The sequence below is a fragment of the Cryptomeria japonica genome, chromosome 1, assembly GCF_030272615.1.
Source record: "Cryptomeria japonica chromosome 1, Sugi_1.0, whole genome shotgun sequence".
NCBI lineage: Eukaryota > Viridiplantae > Streptophyta > Pinopsida > Cupressales > Cupressaceae > Cryptomeria > Cryptomeria japonica.
The window spans coordinates 387,764,105-387,772,469 of NC_081405.1; positions in this window are offsets into that span (position 1 = coordinate 387,764,105).

The window sequence follows — 8,365 nt, forward strand, 5'->3', positions numbered from 1 at the left end:
CTTCTGATATACTTTGAATGTTTTCTTAGGTCAGTTTAATTCTTCTTGTTTTTCCTTTTCTACAAAAAAAATATCCCATTTGTTAGCTATTTCCTCTGCAATTTCATTTACTCTATCTACTAGCCATTAAGCTCACTTGCCAATGGCCACTAGCAAAAATTGATCTGTTAGCTTCACAAATTAATTCATCAATCTCCTCTTTCAAGTTAACTGGATGTATAGCCATAAGTTTTTCAACTTTAAGTTTCTTGTCTAACTCCATTATAGCAATCCTCTTTACATCTAACCTTCTATATAGATCATTTGGTAAACCATCTACCACTTCAATTAGCACTTTCTTGTAAATGTCCGGATGTAGAATAATTTTGTTTTCAACACTTTCTTTTCAGAATCAGTGAATGTGTTATACAACTTGCTCACATTTGCCAAGTTACCGTCATCAGTGATTTCATTCAGTAAATTGTCCAAAGGTGGTATCACCTGTTTCTATTTCTTCTTGGGTGTTAACTTCTTTTCCAGTTGTCTTACTGCTTGTTGCTTCTTTCTTAGAGTTCTTCTTTTCTTGGGTGGAGGAGAGGGTATCGGTAAAGGTTTTCTCTTCCTATCAACTCTCTTAAATTCAGTAGGTATCTCACTATCAGATGATGTGCCAATTGGTGAGATATGTGCCTCCGATTGTAATCCTTCCAATTCACTTTCCTTTATTCCAGTAAGGTTCATAATATTTTCTTTTATTTCCTTTACTTTTTTTGATGCATCTCTTATATACTTTTCTCTTCTCTTCCTTTGTTTCAATGTTTGTACACCACTCTCAATTGTTTCTGCACTACCAAAAACTTCTTCCGTTGGTTCTCTAGGTTCTTCTAATAGGGCTTTAGCATAAGTCTCAATAATATTCACATTAGCCTCATACCCCATTTCAGTTATCCATATAGTTATAGGAAGAACTGCTTCCATCCATATTTCATCCTTCTTAATCATAAAGCAGATTTCCTTATCATATTTATCTACTATACTTTGTGGTAGTCTCTCTCTTGCTTTCATTTTGGCTTGAAAAGCTTTGAAATATTCAGTTATATTGTTTTCCCTAGTAGTACCGATGCCGGTGAAGGCTTCTTACAATTGTTTGCCTACCGGTATGTCATATCCAAAATCTTTGTGTCCACTACCGGGAATTTGTTTTGAAAAATACAACATAAGGCATACCAAAAGATTACCAAAATGAAATGTCCCTTTCTTGTCACCTTTTATCTTCTTCAAATTATCTACTATTTCATCCTTCAGCCATTCACACACATCTATTTTTGCATAATTATTTACCATATCATAAGCACTTTTAATGCAAAGACTATAAATTGAGTTAAGTTAGTTTGCATGTGTGGTCTTATAGCCTAAAATAATACTTATGAATCTCACATTGATATCCTTGATGTCATTTACTCTCAGAGATCTACTATCAGATGTTGCTCCTGTTAAGGTCATGACTGTGTTGTTAGGTACCTTCTTTGTTTTGTCTAGTCTACTGCCGGTAGAGGGTAAACCTGTCATTGCCCTAATTGCTTGCTGGGTGAATTTGCAGACTAAATCTAACCAAAGAAATTCTCCATGTGGCCTACTTAGGACAATTCTTACTACCTCCTCTGTAAATTCAGGGATGTTCAAGACTTCTACAAAACCTAAGGTCTCAATAACCTTGTGCTTGGGTTTGAAATTTCCATTTTCATCACAAATTACGGTTTTAAACATCTTTAACACTTCCACAAAACCTAATTCTTCAATATTACAGTGAATATAAATTCTAGGGTCTTCAGCATAAGTTACACACCTTTAGGAATTTTTGAAAATGCACCTATGCAATTGTAGATCAGGAAATTGAAAACCATCAAAACAATAGCAATTAGGAAAACTACAAAACCTAAAGCTGCTATGAAAGAAAATCCCAATCCAATCAATGAAGACATAAAGACAAGATATTCAAATCAAATGAAATCGAAGCAAACCGACGTAGATATCTCCTTCATGTCGCTCCATTGTTCTTCTTTCACCTTCAAATTTGATGTGGATCTCACCTACAAGTGCAAAATGCAAGTGGAAAGCAAGTTGTTGATGAAATTCGTAGTATAAGGTTACTCAAAAATGTGATTGATCTCCCCCCATTGAAGAAAATCATCCAATTTATAAACAAATTGGAGAGAGGAAAAGATTAGCATGAAGAGATTTGAAAGGAAATTCAAATCAAGAATGGCAAAATTATGACAAATGTATGACAATTTCTATGCAAGGTGTATGACAAATTATGGCAAATTATGACAAGTTGCTATGCAAGATGTATGACAAATTATGACAAGATTATGACAAGTTTCTATTCCCATGACAAAAGGGAAGAGAGAAAATAGCCTCCATGATTGCAACAAATGGAAGCATAAACATAGGAGAAAATGAGAGAATGAAATTAGGGGAAATATTAGAAAAATTAAAGAAAATAGGAGAAATAGAAATTAGGAATTAGGAGAAATTAGCAAATTAGAAAATTGAGGAAAAAGATGAAATAGAAATTAGGTGAATTAATTAATAGGTTTTCATCTATTAATTAATTCATGAAAGAGACCTAGGACTAAATAAATAGATTTATTCAACCCACAAAGAAGAAGAAAAGGATTAAATGAACAAATCATAAAACCCTAGAAATAAGAGGACAAGGAATTAGGTCAAGACAACAAGAAATTAATGTAGGTTCGATCATGATTCTAATTGACACAGGACCAATGTTGATAAATGATTGAGATTGGTTGACCAAAATCAATGACAAATTGACTAAGATTGACAAGGAGATCAAATTGATAGGCGCCAATTGACAAGCAACAATGACTAATAGATCCAAATTGACATGATTGAAAAGGACAAGGATCGATGACGAATCAATCACCAAATGACAAGATTGACAAGGACAAGGATCGATGACGAATCGATCACAAAATGATGAGATTGACAAGTTGATAATTGCAAATGATTACTAACAAGCTAAAGATGATTGAAAGATTGACAAGAGGACAAAACCCTAATTCTATCATCGATTAGGATTGATGATGTCCAAAATGATGATAAATGAGCACGCACCATGATGCAACAGGATAAGATCGACCAAAATCATGACTGAAGATTGCTATCGACAAGACCTAATTCGAAAGTGATAAAAATGAGGAATGCAGAAGAAGGACTCGATGCTTGCAAATGATAAATACCAAGTGCGCAACATAGAAGAAATGTTAATGCGATGCAAGAACCCTAAAATAAGGCAATGTGCAAATGTTAAAGTATGACTCCACAAGCGTTGACCATTTTTAGATGTCTACATTTTGCCCCTCTTTAAGACAATGCGATTCTAAGCATTGTTTCAAAGAACAATAATGAAAATGCCCCAGACAATAACAATAACATATGTATGCCCCCTTGAGGAATTGGCCGGGAAAAAAAAATCCAGAAAAGAGGCCAAGTGATCAATAAGAATGATAGAAGACGATAGGTTTGAATGGATCAAAAATCGAAGGTCGGATGCACAAAGGACAAGCAGTGGAAGGCACAAAAGACTACGACCATCATAAGATGGAGAGCATGCATGTCCATCTAGGTACTAACAAAAATCTATATAGGAGACAAGGAGAAGGAAAAGACTTCATTTGCACTGGCCAAAGTGGAGTTGTTGCTTAGGAAAAAGGACCCTTGCAGAGAGATGGTGAACATTCCAATTGTAGATCACCTTAGGGAATGTGTACGCACCTATAGATGACTGGATGATGTGGGAGCAGCGGTATGTAGCTCAAAAACCCATATGTTCAATTTCATGAATTTTGCTTGATTGTGGGACATTGCGGGGCCCACAGGGGAGGGAAAAATGCAGATCTGCGCCTGTGTGGAGATGTTCTGCACCTATGTAGAGATGTTTTGTGCTTGTGTAAGGTACACAGGCATAGCTTGATGCTGCACAAGTGCAAGACAGTGTGCACAAGCGCAATTGTGCACTTATGACTCTAGTTTGACCGAAAGTAGCACGCAGATGATCCTGAAAAGAGCGATAAGGGTAGGATAGGTCAAAAATAGATAAGAAAATCCTAATTGGTGCATGAAACAAGGAAATGCAACCCTTAGGAGAAAACCCTAAAACTGACAAATTATGCCCCAATTGTGATAAAGAGTCGACAGTATCCATTGATCACGCGGGAGAATAGACCCGATGGCTTCATGTTGCGATATAGACTTAGGAGTACTGACAAAGGCACTTTAGCAGGACTTGGATTATATAACATTACGTACATGCCCAAGATTAGGGAAAACACAAGACTTTTCACTGCATTGGCCGAGCGATGGCATTCAGAGACTTCCTCTTTCCATCTTCTGACTAGAGAGGCGACTCTAACACTAGAGGACATGTGGCGTATCCTTCACATTCTAATTCATGGGGAGATGGTGGTGTATGACCCAACAACATGGAGAGACTATTTGTGCAGATTATTCAAGTGTGATGCAGATGACCTTGATATCATAGAGAGGGAGATCCATTGGGAGACCATGGCAGCAGAGTATGATCAGCAATATGTGGTGATAGCAGTGGGTATGGCATGCCTATTAGCAAGTGACAGATAAGGACATGGATTCCCTATTGGATGGGGAAGAGTGCTAGAGTGAATGGCGACAGAGGGGATTGTATACGCATGGGGACCATGTGTGCTTGCCATGCTATATTTTCAGTTGCATCAGATAGCATATCAGAGGGTACAAACTTTGAGCTGTGGGGTCACACTTTTACAAGTATGGGCATTTGAGCACATAGCCATATGTTGGTCGATTGCAGAGAGACAGGTAGTACCACATCGACCATATGTGTACTACTATGGGGGAGTGCTGACATAGGGTCCATTCAGATACATATTGTATTGGCGACATCAGCTAGACAAGTTGAGAGATTTCACATGGAGGCCATATCATGAGTGCCCTCGATGGTTAGATGATGGCGATGAGTGAAGGTATTGCATATAGGAGAGATACTTGATTGGGTGACTAGTGAATTTCCAGAGAGTGATTGAGATGTATCTGCCAGAGAGAGTCAGACGATAGCTTGGAGAGAGGTAGGATGTACCAATAGGGACTGCACACTTTGCCCGATCACACAGAGAGACGAGTCAGTGGGGGAGGATGATTCAAACACACATAGCATATGCTGACTTCATACAACTATAGCGGAGATAGTGGGTTTGGAGATCAAATGTTGTAGATGTCGGGATGATAGAGGAGTATGAGCAATGGTTTACATGACAGTGGCAAGTGCCATTGACAGATCCTGATATTCCGGTACCTAGGAGACAGGAGGACTTCCCACTCGCTGGAGAGGAGGAGGATGACAATGAGGGAGAGGAGGAGGATGAGGGGGATTAGGATGATGAGGGAGAGGAGAGTCCTAGGTGCATGCAGAGAGATGAGCCAGATCCAGTAGATCATGAGTCATTGCACGATATACCCATAGGGCAGGAGATAGCTAGCATAGAGGATATGCATATATGTAGGGCTGCCATAGCGAGTCAGCATGATTACATTGCTACATTGGAGAGACAGAATGCTATCTTAAGGACAGAGTAGGATCAATGGTCAACTGAGAGGGATACGTTCAGAGCAAAGATAACTAGGCTAATAGTGGCTCGAGATACATTGATAGCCCAGGCATAGCAAGTACAGCAGAGAGTGACCGAGTATGCTGGGTCAATTAGGGATGCTAGTGCCTGTGAGATGGCATAGATGTTATTAGAGGTAGGAGATGAGATGAACCATTTGAGGACTCTATATGAGAGTGCAGTTCCACCAAAGTAGAGAGCAGTGTCATATTAGTCACGATCAAGGGCAGAGAGTAGGCCACGCTCTCGGAGGTCAGTGAGCAGCATAGGGGTGAGTGGACCTATGAGACCACCACAGCCAGGACCAAGGATAGGAGGGGCTTCATCCTAGAGACATGGCATGGATGAGGAGGACAGAGGGAGCACCTAGTGATAGAGGCACGTGCTCCTTATGACACAGACATATATAGTTTGACATTATGTACTTAGCCTGCGGGCCATACGTAGGATAGACAGTCCAATTTTGTACTCCAATATGTTTGATATATGATATGATATGCAACTATATGATAGGATGCAATGTGTTATGGCTTATGTTTACTTTCCATGTATGGATCTCTTATGCACTTTCTATGTACTATCTTTGGAACATGTATGAATGTTGTTTATGTTTTTGATGCATTTATAAGATGAAATGGATAAAATTCTTTATATGGGCTTGATATCATGCAAATGTAATAACCAATGAATGCAGGATGCAGCTTTTTTTTATTTTTTAGAGATCGGAGAACTAGACCGAATGGACTACCAAGACTGATGGAAGAAATGTTAGTAAGAAGAAATTAGACAGAGGATAGTTAAAGATGAAGGAAAACTTTCTTTTACAAATGCACATAAGTAGGTGAGAACCTTTATTTATCGTAGCAAAGCGGATGCAGAGCATCATGGCATTGAAGGCCAGAGCTGAAATGCAACACCTTTTTGCAATAGATAGACACATCACACACAAGGAATGAGTGAAGCATACTAGGGTGGATACATCAAGGGTCGAGGTATGTGCCACATTCACAAATAAAATGTACTTATCATAGACACCCAATGATATAGTTGCCCTAGTTTGTGACAAACATTCCACAAATAGCAAACACAACAAAAAAAAAAGAAAGGGACCATGAACCATCCCGGTCACTCTAAATCACTCAGTGACATCATCGAGCAACATAGGAACATGATTGAAGCCAAAGATAAATCAGTAAAAAGATAAGACGCACAAATTCAACCAAGTCAAACAAACAGTCTGATCGTCATTGTCAAAAGTGGAAAACAAGAATGATCATGCTGTCTGGTTTCAGGGAATGTGGTATCCTGTCGAAGACAGGACACAGTCTGGTTTCGAGTATACCACACCCTATCTAAGACCCATGATAATGTTGACAGGGACCAATGGTAATGTTGATGCTATTTTGATTGATGTGACAACTGTGATCAGGTTGAATGCTTGCTTGGTCGAACAGTTCATCTATTAATGTGTGATTTCATTAAAGCACAATGTTTGATTGATTGTCGTTGGATGTATACTTAGCTATCTGTCTATGCACAAAGGGGACCATTTATTGACAAAATGCAAAATGCCAAAGAAATTGTTTTTGGATTTTGATGTTTTCACTTTGTAGGAATTACGAGTTTTTTACAATTTTTTTGTTCATTTTTCAAGACTTTATTTGACTTTTTAGAGATTTTTTCAGGACATTATTTGATTTTTAGGGATTTTTTTAGGACATTATTTGATTTTTAGGGTTTTTTTCAGAACATTTTTGAATGTTTTTTTTTAGGATTTGTTTTTTTCTTAGGACTTTATTTGATTTTTTTGGATTTTTAATGATTTTGCCCCTAGTGTCTAGCAAGGCAAGGAATATGACAAGTGAATGAATAGGCTTGCTGAAATGTTGGTGGATAGAGGGAAGACAAAGACCTTTTATTATGGAGACAATGGGACAAGAGATTGGATATGGAAATGTAAAGCAGTGACATGGTATGAGGGACATGTCAAGAGGTTTTTGAAACCATGTTTAAATTTTCCGTCCTTATGTCAGATCAAGATCAAGGAATGAAAAAGAGTGTATGGATAGTGATAAGATATGGATAGGATAAGCAAGACCAAGAATGGATAAGGGACATGGACTGAAGGTCGGGATTGGCTAAGGGATAGTGGCAAAAAGTTGCAATAAGATAGGGAATATAGATGAACGGTTGTAATAATCAAATGGATAAATACCAAAAGCTATGATAGACTAAAAGCTACAAACAAGATGCATGATGCTCATAACGATCCTCGGCCTTGTCAAGATCAAAGGTGGAAAAGGAAACTGGACATGAAGGACAATAGGATATGAAGGGTAATGATAGGGGTTTGATAGGATAATGGAACAATGAATGACAAAAGGATATGATAGGATAAAACCTGTCCCCAAGTACGATATGCAAGAAGTTCATAGATTACACATGACGCCTGTTTGCTAGGTTTTCATCATGGTACTTGCCCAAGGCACCTGTTTGCCAGGTTTTCACCAGTGGATGAATTATTTTTGCTTTACTTTTTTTTTCTTTTTCTTTTATCTCACTTTTTTTTTTTGGATTTTGACATTTTAGTCAAAAATGGACACATGATAGGGGATGGAAGAAGGAATCAAACATCTTTTTGTTTGTATAGTAGCCTTGAAAAAAATGTACCATGACCTTTAAAAGTATGCTCAAAGACGTTG